This window comes from Dipodomys merriami, unplaced genomic scaffold, assembly GCF_024711535.1.
Source record: "Dipodomys merriami isolate MVZ:Mamm:240054 unplaced genomic scaffold, mDipMer1.0.p SCAF_8, whole genome shotgun sequence".
NCBI classification, from domain to species: Eukaryota; Metazoa; Chordata; class Mammalia; order Rodentia; family Heteromyidae; genus Dipodomys; species Dipodomys merriami.
Window position 1 is genome coordinate 16446872 of NW_027206401.1, and position 17000 is coordinate 16463871.

The 17000-nt window shown below is 37.6% G+C and overlaps 1 protein-coding gene across 1 annotated transcript in view; it reads left to right on the forward strand.

Annotated features, from left to right (window-relative positions):
- Hivep2 (HIVEP zinc finger 2) overlaps nucleotides 1–17000 on the forward strand; it is a 181098-nt gene that overhangs the window by 44537 nt on the left and 119561 nt on the right. The gene's annotated exons all lie outside the window — the stretch shown is intronic.

The following is a 17000-nucleotide window of genomic DNA, read 5'->3' on the forward strand; positions in this document are numbered from 1 at the left end:
TAAAGATGAAATCTTGTCTTTTTTTCTTTTTCTGATGGTTAATAACATTGAGCTGTTCCTCCATATGTTTCTTGGCCATCAAATACCCTTTTTTTAAAGTGCCTGTTGAAGCACTACTAAACCTATTGAAGACCTTCTAAGAACTATTCTAGACAGAAGTCAGAAAGGAGAAAAGCAGTCATATTTTCTGCCTTGGTTAAGTTTGTAGTTTTGACGTCCTTTCAGAAAGCTTCACTGAGCAGAGGAGATCTGAAATACTACTGGGAGAAAGAGGTAGGAGCAAGGGAGAGCAGTTTTACATGGACATAAAATTATTTACATGTGCTGACAAGACAGAGCTAGTGAGTGGCAAAGGCAGATGCCATAAAGGGAATATGAAAACTGAGTAGAATCTTGATGAGGCCAGAATGCTTTGAGCTCCAGAGAAGTCTAACCTGGGGCAAGAGCACTACTAAGCTTATGGCTACAAGCTACGCATTGAGGAAGTTCTTATTTTATTTTATTGACACTTGTGATAGTAGTGGTTGTTAAAAAGAAGACAAATGTATGTGTCTGGGATGGCTGGATAATATTAATGAAAATGGGGATTGTGGAAAAGTGCTGAGTAAAGGGTGAATGCTTAGAGGGTTCAACAGAAGTAGCTTTGTCTTTAGAGTTCATTTCCTCAGCTAGTGTGAACAGGTGGTGCAGGAATGGAGTAAGAAATAATTCAAAGCTTTTAGGTTGGGTATGAAGAGCAAGGTGATAAATGAGCTAGGATGTTGATGAGAGAAAATATGGAGTGGTTTACAGTGGGATTTAGACGGAAGGGTAGAAGCTTTCATTTAATTTTGTTTAAATCTAGTACATAAAGATGACACCCTCCCCTGGAATCCAGTGCATAAAGTATATGTTTTGATGGCACTAGCACATTTTCAGTGCTAAGTAATGAAAGCATCTATAGATTGAGCCATTTATAGGAATGGATAGATGGAAAGTCCTATCACTTACCCTAATAGGTAGAGGATTTACCGAAGCCATTTGACTGGAGATATGTTGATAAAGGCTGTTCTAGACTCAACGTTGAGAATACTGCTATGTAGCTTCAAGTTTGGGAAGATTATTACCACTCTATGTCCTTTGGACTAAAAAAAAATAACAAGAAAGAGAAATAAAAGAAAAATGACAACAAAATGAGGTTGATAAGGGCAAGAAAGAAATAAGAAGTCCTAAAGAAGTCTCTGTATAGACTTCTTCATTATGAAAAAAGATAAATTCCAGTGGATGCTAGATAGAGTCTATAATCATATGAAGTCTTGAGAACAGTATCTGGCATTCCTTCCATGGGAACAGCATAGTACAATGGTTATGAGCACAGGCTGTGGGTGCCATAGATCCTGAATTCAAATCAGGGCTCTGCAGTTCACTAGGTCTAAACTCCAGGGTGAGTAACTTGATTATTTTTTTTCCTTTTTTGCAAAATACAAAGAGTAAAGGTGCTCACCAATAGAAAAGTTCTAATGATAAATTAGTAAGTGTGAAGTATTTGCATCAGTGTAGAGCTAGGTTGTGCATACTTAATAAATATCCTGAAACATAACTTCTATAGTCATGTTTAAAACATGGAAACATAGACCAGGATTAGTGACTTGAACCTGTAATCTCTGCCAGCTACTTGGGAGCCAGATAAGGAGGATCACAGTATTAGTCCAGCTCAAGTAAAAAGTTAGTGAGACTCCATTTCAACAAATAAACTGGGTGTGGTGGTATATTCTTGTTATTCCAGCTATATAGGAGACTGTTGGTAGGAAAATCAGGGTCTGAGATTAGATTGTAGAAAAACATGAGCTCCTGCTTGAGAAAAAGGGTTGGGATCATGATACAAGTGGTAGAGGGCCTACCTAGCAAGCATAAGGCCTTGAATGGAAACCTCAGTACTATACTCCCCACCCCTTAAACAGGATAAGTATGTAATTTTATAAAATTATAATTCTCTTGATAAAAATCATTGAGCTCTTCCTCCTCTGTGAAATGAGTTGTTCCATGCTGTGAAATGATGGGTTAGACATGGCCTCCATCCTCTCAGCTTTAGGAAGTTGTCTTAGTGGCCTGATTTCTTTGGGAGATGACAAAGAAATTAAATGAAACTGTAACTTTCAACATAAGTGAAAGGTAGTCCATGAAAGACAGGAATGCTAATAAAAAAATCATACCTTGACATATTATGAAGTATAGCAAATCACACAAAAAAATGTTGATTTTTTTTTCAGAGCTACATTTAGTAAAATGGATAGAACAGAGCTATATCAGCAAACTGGAACATTTAAGTTGGCTGGTTATGTGACTTAACAGGCAACTGACTTAATTTCTATCTAGTTTTTCCACCTGAGAAATAGAGTCTACCACTTTGCTGGTTTGTCAGGAAGATTAAATGAACTAATGTTTATGAGGATGCTTTATGAACTATAATATTTTATACATCTGTGCTGTTTTGTTTTGATTTATATGGATTTCTGAAGCTTTCTGGCTTAGAAATGAGCATGTTGAATAACATACTTTCAATAGGATTACAGAGAACCTTATTTTTTGTAGAATTACTGCTAGTCTGATAATGGGTGGTTAAATTGCTACAGAGATTAGATGAAAAGAAGAAGGGGTAAAAAACATGTCTGGCAGGTGAAACAGGGTTGGAGAAGTTTCAGATATGACCTGAGGGCACAGTTAATGAGTGAGGACTAGAACTGAACCTAAGGATGCTTCCTGTAGCTCCCCAAGCCTTTCCTCTAGCTATTTCTCATTTGAAAAGAGAAGTACAGGCTTTGAAGTCAGATCTCTGCTCTATCATTTACTAGTTACAAATTGGGCAAATTACTAAATCTTTGTGAGCTGGAGTTCCCTCATGTGCCAAGGGGAGTGGAGTCAATTACATGGCAAAGTTGTATGTGTTGGAGATGTATGTAAAGTACCTGATCAGCACGTAGATGTTACATGATTTTTGTTGTTGCTGTGATCATGTGATGGAACACTTAAGGGAGATTGAATTATGTACTTTCTGAACATGAGTATTGATACACCTTATGAAAGCAATTATTTCATTGAGGGGATTCTTGTATTAGGCTCCAGTCCAAATTGAGTCTCTAAAACAACCTGAAGCTGTAGGTCCACTGTTATCCCCACCAACTTGGTCAAGGTCACCCAGCAAGTTTGTGGTGGAGTTGCTTTATACCTATTTATGACTTAGATCTCACCTCCCTTGTTGCTGGCTTATTCCTGTTCTTCCCTGGCCAGTACAGGGATATGGGAGAATGAATGAAAGAACTGATTGTGTCTGAGAATTCCTGAATGGGTATTTGCTTTTGGAACAGGAGCCATGGCATTCCTGTTGAGGGTATTAGGAGTGTGCATCTACCCATTCATCTTATACATTTAGAATGTTATGAAGTCTTTCTGATCTCTGCATTCCCATTTTGTACAATGGGATAACTGTTCTTAAGATGGAGACTAGCATTTACGATAACTGCAGGGCCCCATCCTGTGACTGTCTCCAACACTAATCTCTGCCTTCCAATGCTTACTTAAGTAACAGCCTTGTGCTGAGGACACAGGTATTGCCTGTTGTCTTTTTATATTTTTAGCTAATAGAATTCGAATAGGCTTTTAGCTAATAGAATTCAACATTCTCATGTTTTCAAGCACTGATGCTGTATCACAGGATGTATGGTTGAGCTTTCTGAAAGGACATTAGAAGATCACCCACATCTCTTCTCGTTTGTCTGTTGGATGCATCCTGTGTCTGGACACATGTACTTAGAACACAGTCCCTTTAAGAACCACTAGTCATCAGTAAAAATAACCCAGAGCAGCTCAGGTTACTGCCAGGCTCCAAAGACTCTGGAGGGGGTCAAGTTGCTTATTTCTCTGGCTCTGCAGCTGAGATGCAGGAAGGGCTTTCTCTGTGCCAACTGGGGGTATGTGTAGATTTATTTATGCATGTCTACATATATATATATTATATATGTATGTATAGATACATCCTACACTTATCTGGTGCACTGGGTTATGACTTCTTCTGTACCTGCCCCCTTCTTAGGATAGAAAGATTCTTGGATGGACTGCTTCACTTATTTTAAGGGACTTCCAGTCCCATCCTTGGACCTGGGTACAAGAGCCAATCTTTTTGTTTTTTAATCACCTTTGGTTTTTGTACTATTTCTTTGAAAACTAGCAATGAAAATGATAGCACAATCTATTAAAACATGCTCTTCCTATTCTCAGGATGGCGGGGTAGCACAGGGAGAAAGGGTCATGTGAGGACACACCCTTGTCCCTGGACCCCTGTTCCTGTACATGCATGTCTGGACATGTGTTTACTGGCAGGGTAGGTATGGCTAAGGGATCAAAGAATAAATGGGTGCATAAACAGGGTCAAAAACTCAATAAAGATGAACTAACAAACAGTATGAGCTCCTTCATTAAGTTCAATATTTTACTAGTAGAGATGTCTGTCATAAGAGGTATTAATTACAGTGCATGGGAAAGGTTGAAGAACCAGAAAGGGTTTTACCATCTGGGCCTCATCTTAGTGATGTTATTTGATAGCAGAGTTTTAGAATAATAGTGATTCAAAAAGTGATTCTAGGCCTCATTTTTCTTCTATTTTATCTGGAAGAAAGATGAGGCCTAGAAAGGTTGTATGACTTACCTGAAGTCATTCAGTTAGTTGGAAGTGACCCTGCACCCCTAGTTCAAGTACACATTACTCTTCATCATCCTGCAAAATCTGTACAAGAGTCACGATGTTTCTAAACCCCATTTCCTTGTCTGAAACCATGTGTTATGTGTACTATATGGTTTGACTGTGCTACATGTTTCATCCTTACTATGTGGATCTTCAGTGAATTTGAGTGAGAATGCTTTTTTAAAAAAATGTTAAGATATATTAGCATTAAATTGTATACATACTCACATATGAGCTAAAGATGTTCTTGGACAAAGCCTGGCTTTACTTTTGGAACTGTGAAGCACTAGGAAATTCCTAGAGTACAAATGACAAGACTCAACCTCATAGTTTTATTTACTAACAGTACTATTATTTTAATACAATTTTTAGCCTCTTCTGGAGTTGAGCTGAAGACAACTGTAAGAAAATAGATGAAGCTAGGTGTACTGGTTTATGCCTGTAATCCTAGTGAGAATAAAATAAGGAGGATCTCATTATGAGATCAGCCCAGGAAAAATGCTATTGTGATGCTATCTCAACAGGAAAAGTTAATCACAATTGTGGTTGAAAAGAATAAATAGAAGGATCATGGGTCCAGGCTGGCCCAGGTCAAAAGCAAAATCCTATCTTAAAAATAACCAGAGCAGTCTGGGTGCTGGTGTCTCAACTACTGTAATCCTAGCTACTCAACAGAGACATGATATCGTGGTTCAAAGCCAGCCTGGGCAGCAGAGTGTAAAGACTCTTATCTCCAATTAACTACCAAAAAAGCCAGAAGTAGATTTGTGGCTCTAGTGGTAGAGCTCTAGCCTTGAGCAGAAAAGTTTTGAGATAGCCCCCAGGCACCTAGGCCCTGAGTTCAAACCCCAAGACCAGCACACACACACACACACAAACAAAACAAAACAAAACAAAGTAATAACAGAATAGCCAGAGCAAAAAGAACTGGAGCTATGGCTCAAATGGTAGAGTACCTGCCTAGCAAGTTTGAGGTTCTTAAGTTTAAACTTAAGTACTGTCAAAACAAAAACAAAACAAACAACAAAACACCAGAAAAGAATGAAGGCAAATGTACTTTGAGAACTGAAAAGCATAGAACAAAAGTAAACCATTATATCAAATGCTATTAAGGGCTATAAACCTTGCCCATATGTAAGATACATGGTATATAATTAAGGAGACAGGTCAGGCATACAAGCAAACCTTAGCATTATCTCTCTTTGGTGTCAGCTAGGGATTGTACATTATAGATAATGACTATAATGAACAAATGAGTCTCTTTATTGGAGTTTACAAATGAAAGTGTAATCATCCCTGCACTTATTTTAAAATTCACCTTTTAAAAATTGACATATACCCAAATTGCTAAGCACTATACATGGTATTGCTTCTATTTATAGGCATTCATTTTCTGTAGTTTTAATAGGTACAGATTCAAATGCTGTTTTCATGAATGTTTATAGTTACATCATTTGCACTAATGTTTACATGTTTGCTTTATCTAATTTGATTATTATGCTCTCATTTGATTACTATAGAGTAGTTGTAATTAGTATTATCATTATTTAACAGACAAGAGGTAAAATGGTTTTCTTAGACCTCCTAGAGCATAAATGGCAGAATCGAGATTTGAGATACAGATTTGACCCCAAGTCATTTGCATTTGCCACTGTAATCTATGTCTGTGTGTTGTGTTGGGGTTCATTTCTTTCATTCATGTTCATCCAATATAGATACTCTATTGAATAAATGGGAAGCAAGACTTTTTATTCTTGATGAACTTAGAGTTTTAGTAAAGATACAGAGCCAAGTGCATTAATGTGGAGAGACATATACTGTATTAACTTCGTATATAAAGCAAACAAAATTTTAGAAGAGCTTATTGGAGGTAGATGGTCTATATTATCTCCTAATTGTTTTGGGACTAAATCTCTACCTAGAATAGAGTAAATTTGTGTTGGAAGCAAAAATACTTATAATGCTGAGCTTAAAAGGGAATACTAACTTCATAGTATAGTACTTTAATCTGCTTTAGGTTGGGAATATGATAGTGAACTAGAGGCGTATTTCCTTCATTTTTAATATATGCAAAATACTTATCATCGTAGCATTCTATTAGAAACCCAGGAGACTATGTTAGTTTGAATTTGTCACTGTGATCATGGGGGCTGTCAGGGCAGGGAGGAAATGGTAGAACAAAGCTGCTCACCTTCTGATGACCAGGAAGCAGAAAGAGAGGGGGAGGGGAGAGGAGAGTGAGTATGTCTGCAATATGTCTGCAGTATTGCTATTTCGATATTTTCTCCTTTTCCCCCTTTGGTTCCTACGGGGTCCATCAACCTCAGATGGTGCCACCCACATTTAGGGTGTGTTTTCTCTCCTTAGTTAATCCTGTCTGGAAATTCCTACAGGACACACCCAGAAGTGTGCTTTACTAATCTTTTAAGAGTCTTTTAATCCAATCAAATTGACAATCAAGATTAGCTATCACAAGGATGCATTTAAGTATGGCTTCTAAAGAGCCTAATGTTATAAAAGGATTTATTTTTCCTTTATTTCCTTTTTGCTATATTGAGTTTATGTCCACTCCTAATCCCAATTTGGTCCAGATAGTTAAGTAATTGTCTTACATTTATTGACTAGGTAATTTTTTTCTGTTTCTGAAGATAAAACAATTACTCTCTAAAAATGTACTTTGGTAATTTTTCATTTTAAGCAGTGTTTAGCCTCTGCATTATAGTAGACACTAGAAGAAATGATTCTACAGGTTTAAGTAACCCTAACGAGAGCATAGTTTCCAATCTAGGGAAGGCAGTCCTATTTTTTAAAAAAAAGCAGAGCAAAAAATTTTATCAGTTGTTTTGCTGATTTAACAGGCATGGAATTAATAAAATCAGGAATTCTGATGGAAGTAACTTTGTATGGAACTTAATCTATGTGCTCTGGGCTGATAGTTAAGTCTGAGCAATTTGAAATGATGTCAGCATTGGAGACTGGCATTGGTTTAAAATGATCTGAGGATCTTTAATTTAGACCTGAGCAAGTAGACCACCATGATTGAAGGCAGTCAAATATGTGAAGTGGGGTGATATCTGATTATTTCTGGGTATCTTGACTCATTTTGTGCTATTTAAAAAGCATGTGCTTCTGTAAAATTACTGAAACCTTTTTGGTTCAGTGCATTCTTTTTTATTTGGCAAAGGTGTCTTATTATATTATCTTTTTAATTTTCTTTTCCTGTTAGGTTCTGTTGCTCACTGAAGAAAACAAATAGTGAAGCCCTATAAAAGGAAAGAGATTCTAAATTGAGTTTGCTTTGTGAACTCACTGTTTTAGCTCAAGGTTTAATGTCTGGTTGGTTGATGATTGGGAGCTTCAGTATTTATCATTGGCCTGATGGAGGTACATGTGTGTTTCTTCAAAATTGCTTCAGTGATGCGCACCTCAGGGCCCCTGTGAATACTTCAGTTTAGGTTCTTTTAAAATAGGACACATATTGTTGACACATTTGCTCAGGGAGAGAAACGTGAACACTTGGTGAAATCTTAGTCCTAAAAATAATTTTCACCTGTATTTTTAGCAGTGTTATCATACTTGAGGAAAGTGATATAGAACTTACCAGTACAGGAAGAAAAAAAAAGTCATCTTGTTAACTGTTGCTGGAGAAGTACTTTTGACACAAAAGTCCTAAGTATACTTGTCCAGAATTAAAGTAGTGTTGCTAAAAAGTTTTTTTTGTCAGTTATGTAGACTGGATGGTTAATAACATTAAGTATTGAGATAACTCTCCCTTAAGCATTCTGGGGCTAATAATGAAGAATAGAGTGACAATGAAAAGCTGTCCAGTATTAGGCAAAGATTGGTAATTAAGGCTATTAAATAGGTCATTGCAAGCAAGGGAAGGTTTAAAATCTGAAGCAGATTTTGGGCTCTGTAATCTCCATTATCCTCTATGTCAACATATTTGCTTGAAGGAAACAGGGAAGGGAATATTTTTGGATATTCAAAAAGGAAAATGAGCCCAAATTCAGCCTTTTGTGATCTGGAAGTTCTGTGAAGTACCTGCTTTGCAGTGTAGCTGTGCATATGTTTGAGTGGGAGGAAGAATATAGCAGATAACTTGAACACTATTAACATTGTTATACATGTAAGAAGTTATTTTCCTCCTCATGAAACAAACAAACAAGAAATTAAAAAAAACCCCTCAAACCCAACAACCCAGAATTTCAGTTTTGGTGAATATTTTAGACATTTTGTCACATGCTCAGTTAAAATATTTTTATGTAACATGTTATTGATGGCTTCTTTCATTCATTCACTTGTCAGTTGAGCAATAGTAATGCTTAAGCTATGCAAGATTTTGTATGTAATAAGTATATGTCATATGTATGACAGTTATTTTTTAAAGGTTCAACAACTTCATGAAAAATATAACTGCAAATACAGTAGGCAAAATGTGTGTTATTCCTAACATTTTTTTTTGGAAACTAAACAAACTTGGATTTCTCTAGTCTGATTAAGTAGTGTTAATGTTTGTGGGGGCATATATATTAACAACTAAAAAAATGGAACTGTTATATGAAGGAGAATGAGAGTAAAATAAATGATTATGTGGCATTTCATAAGAGAGTTGGAGGTACTGTCTCATACTTGTAAAGCTCTGCTCAAATTTACTAAACAGCTTGTTATTGTGGGAGCTTATTTAAACCGACGATTTGTGGTTATGTCTGTTGAAGAGCTTTAAACTTCCACTCTCTCCAACCACTTAGCTGCTGTAGCACGTTGACTTCAGGTCTCTTGTAAGAAAGTCTAAATGTAGGCTGTTGAATAATCCCTCTGAGGGCCCTGTAACTATTTTTAAGCCTGGATATGCGTCATCAGTGGGTATTTTCTCTGGTGACTCGCTTACATCAGGTCTCCTACCATACATTCTATCAGTGAGTGACTTATGATTGATGGGAAGGAGCCCACTGGCTGTTGTTTAGCTTTATTGACCTCAGCGAATGGACAACAGGAATTTCCAGGCTGTTAAATTCTCTGAATGCTTCAAGACAGGGGCTCACCGTGTTGATCAAGGCAGGTAGTAAGTGATATTATTCACCAGCCATGAAGGGGGAGGGACAAGAGAAAAAGAGGGAGGGAAGAAGGAGGGGGAAGGAGGGGAATTCCTTTTGTGAACAGCGGCAGTTCTGGCTCAGATTGTTCCTTAGCCCTTTTCTGTGGCTGCATAAGGGGACAGGTGCTTTTTCTGAACTCAAGAAAGTGGACAGTCAGAACCTTGCCTTGGGGCTGGCATGGGGTAACTCCATGGGTGGGCAGAGAAATGCCAAGCTGTCTTTAATTTTTGTATCAGCTTGATTGATCCATGAGCAGCTGGACATTTCAGTCATTACCATGAGCAAAGGTTTTGAATGTTCAGCACACATGGTGATAGACAGGAATTCTGCATTGTCTTTAGCCTAGCTATGTATGGGTTACGTATCTGGAGGTTAAATTAACCTGCACCTGATTTTGCTATGCTTTGGGAAGGAGAGCAGAGCATTTGCCAATGGAAATTAATGCACATAAATGTTTTCTCATTTTTCTCCCTTTTCCTCACTTCCCTCATACATGTGTGCAAAAAGGTTTCTGACTAGTGAGATTGTCACTTGCATGCAAGCAGCTATTTGCTCTCTCTGAAACTTTTCCTCTAGTTTGCCTTCCCACCTCCTCTTTCCCTCTCTGCTTCCTCTTCTTTCTCTTCCTCCCTCTCTCTCTTTCTTCTTCTGTAGTTCCCTGGTGCAAACTGATTCTTGACTTCATGTTGCTGAGGAGATGGGATAAGGTTGCACCCCTGAATCTAGGAATGTATCTGAATCTGGGCTATGTATGTTTACAGACTACTCTTCAGTGATTGTTTTCTTTACATGCCATTTAGAAAAAAATTAAAACACTTCTTTTAGTGGAATGTAGTTTTGTTCATTTACTCAAATGAACAAAATTTGGTTTTATGGTCTTTCAAGGCTATTTATGTCACAAGAAAATTTATTGATTTTTGCTTACCAATCTTATTTCTCTTTAAACAAGGACACTTGTAGTATATTCCTGAGGAATTACTTGCTATTTTAACTAATTACTTAATAGTTTATCTCTTAGGGACCAAATAATGAGATAATCTCAAAGTCTTGGACCTTTAAACAGATGTGTGTGGGGTTAAAAAAGCCCTAATGGAAAATATTTTTATTTCTGCCTGTTTTGCCTCAGACAGTTCCATTAAGTGAGCATGGATATTTCATAACTATTTTCACAACCTCACTTCAAGTTAGCTTTCCTAATGGCACAAATCCAATACCTGTCATGTTTTTTCATTTAAAATTCAAATGACTGAAGGAGAAAGGAAAAAAAGTCACTGTAAACCTCACCTACAAGAAAACTTTTCTTTCCTTCTCAAAAACTTGCATCTTGAATAAGTAGGATGACTCATGACAAGCAATTTATAATTTGGAGATTGTGAAGGATTGAAATTCAGAACTCTAGGAGTTTTGAGTCATTGGTAGCTTAAGTCATTACTTAAGCTTCTAGAATGCATCCACTTAGAAAGAAATCATAAAAATATGGGGGAACTTCATTGTTTATGTTTCTTTCATTGTGGAAACTGGCTTCACTTTTTTAAGACAATCATTATGTGGGAGATGCATTTGGGGGTTAGCTTAGATGCTTCCATTCTTCTTTGCTCTATATTGTGGGGGATGTTATTAAAAGCTATAAAATTCTTACCCTCTCAAAAATGAATATATGCTTTTATATGGAGGAGTGTGGAGGCAGAACCAAACATGTAGGATGGTGATGTATTCTTCATTAAAAATATATTTCACAGAAGATTATAGTTTGTGTGGGAGGAAAATAGCTGCTTGTCTGTTGATTGCATTGTGCTTATTCCCTATAAGAACTATTTGAGTTTAGGCAGTATAACCTCATTTGGATAATCTGATGACTGCCTCTGTTCAGAGAAAAGAATATAATTTCAAAGCTGCATGCTGATGGCTAACAGTAATTGCTCTCTTTTTGGCAGAGCTTAACATGGAATCTGCTTTGGTATTTCTATAACTAAATATGCAAATATTTCTTCACCATTTTTTTTCTCTTCTCCTCCTTTTTCTCTCTCCATGTGCAGGCTTTTTGTAATCTTCAGGAGTGTGAAACTCCAAAGGTGTAAGATCTGATTGTATCAGTGCATGGTGTGTGTAAACCTAACTTAGAGCAAAATCTTGACTGGAAGTGAAGCCTTTTTGCTGAGCAGATCCCACATTATGATCAGATTCCACTGAATACTTGGTTTCCATGGAGATCCTTTAATTACTTAGAAGATAAGTCTGTTTGAGTGTTGCATACTTATAAGTATTTCTTCTATTGACATAGGCCCATTAGATGATGGAGTTTGGGTTAACTTGTGGTCCTTGGCGGGAGGTAAAGCTCAGTGGTAGAGAACATGGAGGGCCTAGACTCAATCTGACAAGAATATCAATAACAAAAGCAACAATAAAAATGGTCCTTGGACTAAGGTTCCGGGCTTCTGAGTCTGATTAAAGCAGCTAAAGCCAGCCTCAGACATAGAGTATTAGGGAACCTGGTACTTAGTGTTACTTTCTTATGGGCACATTACCTAGCAATTCATAAGTAAAAAAGATAAACCCTCAAAAGTTCCTTCAATTAGGATGATACCTAACTGACAGTGTCAGAATTATTGGATAACCCACTTATAAAACTCCTTCTGGGAGGCTATAAATATTTTGTTTGGTGAGTGATTCTTCTACATTTCCCCCCTGTCATTAATAAGTTAACTGTGTTGAAGGAATCTTTTGTTCTATGAATTCTTCTTTGGTGATCCAAGTTTAAGGTACTTCTACTTTTACTACAGTCATTGTACAGAGGAGGAATTAGTGGCTTAATAAACAGATGGGTCTTATATTTGAAATTATACATTAATAACATAGCGGTGAAAGGACAACCTCAGTTCATTGGATCTTATCTGCTGGTGCTTAGGAGAGGAAAGGCTCTGACCTCGTGTCTGATGTCAGGAGTGAGCTTGGTGGCTTCTGGGCAAAGTCCTTCTGTAGCCCTGATAATGGTAACAAACTCTGATAATTCATTAGGGCAATGTTCTCAGCTCTTGACTCTGCTGTCTTAATCTCCCTGTGACAGAGGTTGGCAGAGGCCCTCAGTGACTGGTGTGTAGATCCACGAGGAGGTACTCAGATTTCCACAACAAGATGTCATCATTTGAGTCAGTAGGATTAGAAGCTCCTGCTGAATGGAATGGAATGGTGGCTTTAAGGAAGGAGTTTCACAAGGTAGGCAACAGGTAGCTCAGGATGAGATGCAAATCACTGGGCAGGCAGGCTACATAGATATAAATGTGCTCTATCAAAAATATTTTCTTTCTAATCACTTCGAAGAAGATAATTTTTCTGTAACAAATAGAATTTGGTGGCTCTAACTATCCTAAGAGCTGAATGCAGGACTGGAGAGGCCTTATTTTTGAAGATGGATGATGCAACTTGAGTTCAAGAATTTTCACCGGAGGCATTCTTGTGACTTCACTGAAGTTCAGTGACACCATCTGCTTGTCTTAAAACTTGAGGAATCACAGCAGTACCCTCCAATCCAACCCTATGTGTAGGGGAATTCTTGCTGGGTCTCAAAACAGGTGCTGTTGTTGTCTTCACTGGTACCAACTAGAATTCACTTGCTATAGAAATTCACTTAAAAATGTTCTCTAAACTTTTGGATTTGTTTTTTACTATATATTAAAAAATTCACGACATGGAGATTTACAGATACTTACATAACAAATTGCCCACAAATGCCTCATTTCCTAAATATCATAGCCTGACTCCTGTGTGAACTAAAGAAGGCAATATCTAAAATTGGTTCCATCTGTTGTTTAGATTAGTTCTATATGCATGAAGAGGTATACATAAAGCCACATGGTATAGTCCAATAAAGAATTTTATCTTCCTCCTGAGGGGATAAGTTTAAGAATGTCCAGGAATATATAATATCAACTATGAAAAAGGATATAAGCATTTTTACTGTAAACCATAGCTAAAACTGCCCTAAAAAAACATACAATGGGGAGATAGTGATACATGATGTCTTAAGCTTGATCCAGATTGAGTACTAGGAGTGTCTAGAATGATTTGCATTGAACACAAGAGTTCAAAGAATTGAGGGGAAAGGAAAGGCTTAATGTGACTGCGAACCAGATGGGCGTGTGGGGCTATGATGATGACTTGAGTTGTTTTTGGCCATTCAGAGCTAGGAAGACTCAAAGTAGAGCTCAGTGGTAGCTACATTTTGTCTGGAGATGTGATCAAATGAGTCAAAGCCACGTTGATCAACAGGGAAGGTAGGTTCTTAGGGTCAGTTTTCCCCGTTTGTAATGAAGTGCTGAAGCAATCCTTTTTCTTTTATGTGTAAGACTGTCTCAAAGGAAGAACACCAAAAGCCTCTAGCAGTATAAAGCTCCAGGCTCTAGAGAACCTGGATTTTTAAAGGCCAGTAATGTCCCTAAGAAGAGAGGCTTCTTTGTTGTCTATGTAGGACACATTGGTGACTCTGGTGGCAGAGGCTTGCCTGTCAGTCCCATTGAGGCTCAGCTGTCCCCACTGGGAGGGTCTGATTCCTCTCTGATCTTTGTTCCTTCTCACTCCAGTCATTATTTTGGTAAGGCTTTACCTCTTTGGGTAGGGTTCAAGTTGTAGGAATGTTGGTGGGAACATGTTGGAATTGGGTCCTGGTGAGAATTCATGCTTGAAATGTTTTGGCATTCTCCTCTGTTCCATGTTGGGAACTCATCTCTGTCAGAGAGACTGAGAACTGAGCTTAGAACCCTTACTTTGTGTCAGGAAGAAAAACAGAATCAGTTAGTGACAAAGAAGAGCAGTGAGAAGGTAGGTGGAAGCCAAGAAAACTTCAGTGTTAGGAGAGATGGATTATAGAGTTTCTGAGTTTATCTGTTTGGTTTATTCAAAGTATATTGATGGTGTTCTGGGCCAGTCTCTGGATAGAGCAGTGAGCCAGCCATAGTCTTGTTCTTAAGAGTTGAAATGAAACTCCTTTTTTTACAGCTACTTAAAGATAATGATAACTAAATAAATAAGAATTCATTGGAAGACAGAGATTCCTGGCCCTTGCTGGGATTACAACTTAATCCAGAGAAATGGAGAAAGAAGCATCTGAGGTGAACCATGATTGGAGAAGAGATTGTGGAAGTCTGGAGACGGTATTACTAAAATATCTGACGCTGGGGACCGTGGTTGCTTAGACAGTCAAAACAAGATCACCTGGAATGCTTCAGACTAAGAGACCAGAATTCAACATGAGAATAAAGAGCCACTGGAGCAGCTGTGAAAGATATAAAAACATGGAGACAAAGACAAAGGAGTCCGGCATTAACAGTAGAGATCTGTTTGAGATGGAGGAAAAGAAGATCCAATAAAATGACGAGGTTAAATTGGGAATATGAGTGGAGGACTCAGCAGGTTAGATAATGGGGTTTGTTGTAATAGTAGCTCATGGGTCCTTGACCTTAGGCTTATTATTGCTTTTTACACCCATCATTGAGATTCTTCCTAAAACAAAACAAAACAAAAAAAACAAAAAAACTCTGTTGTATATTTCAACTGTTACTACCATAGAAAGGTCTTGCTTTAATCACATAGCCTATCAGACTTCTCTGCCTGTGACCACAGCCTCATTCCAACTCTTAAAATGCCATTTTAACAGGTTAATTTAAACATCTATAATGTTTATTAGCTACTTATTATTTATAGTTTAAAGGCTATATTCATCCATAAAATAAGAATATTTCATAGAACTTTAAAAAAAGGATCAAGGGTTTTTGTACTCATAGACTCTTTGGGTCTCTGCAAAACTCATAAGGTACATAGAATAGAGGTTGTCTTCTTCCTAAGTTTGTAGTTGCCATCATAGAGAAACAGATGATGTAAATAATACAACCAGTGGCTCATAGTTCATGAGAGCCAGAGCCAGCATAGAGACAGGCTTTTTGAATTTAAGTCTAATTCGTGTGTGTAGTAAAGACCATGGCTTCACCTTACTAAGGGCACCCTCATCTCTATTCTAACCCTCTCCTTTCTGTGATTAAGGTGAGGAGATACTGTGACTTCAGTTCCATAGCATAGCATAACATAGCAGAGAGGCCTCTTAGAGTCCCTCCCTACAGTCACTTTTCTGTCACTGCTCAGAAGTTGTGATCCAGGGTTGTCAGCTGAGACACATTTCCTGGCTGATTTTTCCTTCAATTGGGAAAAGCCTGTCTTCTGCCAGGACATCTGGGGAAGCATAGAAAACACTCTGTACTTCCCTGATGGCATCCTCAGCGCCTGCTTGTCTCATATGGAACTTGGAGAGGGCTGTCACTGTCTGTATGGGTTTTTGGATGATTTTTGACTGCTGCCAAGACTAGTTTACTCTTTCTCCAGGAAGAAGCGTTTCTGACACAGGTTTTGCGTTTTCACCTAGAGGAAATCAGAGTCTGAATATTTCTTTTAAAATGTCAGTTATGCTATTAATGGTTATATAAATATGTTATCCACTTAGATATGAATACTGTTGGAAAGTACTGTGCATAGAAGGCTTCCAAATATATATTAAAACGAAGAGCATTTGTTAGGAGTGCAGTGATTAATGAGTCTGTGTTAACACGATTTTTGAATACTCTGTTTCCATTATTTTCTCAATGTACTAAAGCCATTGTCATTTGGAATTGGGCTAGTTTTTTTAAAACTTTTTTTTAATGAGATGATTTACTGCATCAGAACTTTAAATGATATAAAAATATGGATATGATTGGAATATAAATAATTACCTCCTCTCCTATAAAAAATGGCAAAGGAGATATGTTCATGGGAATTAGTTTAATATACTATGAAGACACTGCATTGCTTCTGGGCTCCACACTCATCCCCATACACAGAATTCCAGCATCTGTTTGTGACATACATCCATTGGTTTGGGTTTCCATGAAGGGTGCATAGCAAAAGCTAAGGAACAACAGTCATAATACCTTTTACAAGCCATGTTGTAATCCTCTTTGTCTTCTGTCTCTTTTGCATGGTGTATTCCTCTTGGGGACTCTAATGGAATTCCTCAGGAGGCAGAGTTGCTTGGTTCTTCATTTTTCTTGTGCTTTACACATATTAGAATTAAAAGACTGTCAATGTCTGGAACAGGAATACCAAAGATTAAACTGCCTACCTGTATTTTAAAAATTTATTTTCTCTAATTTGTCTAACGA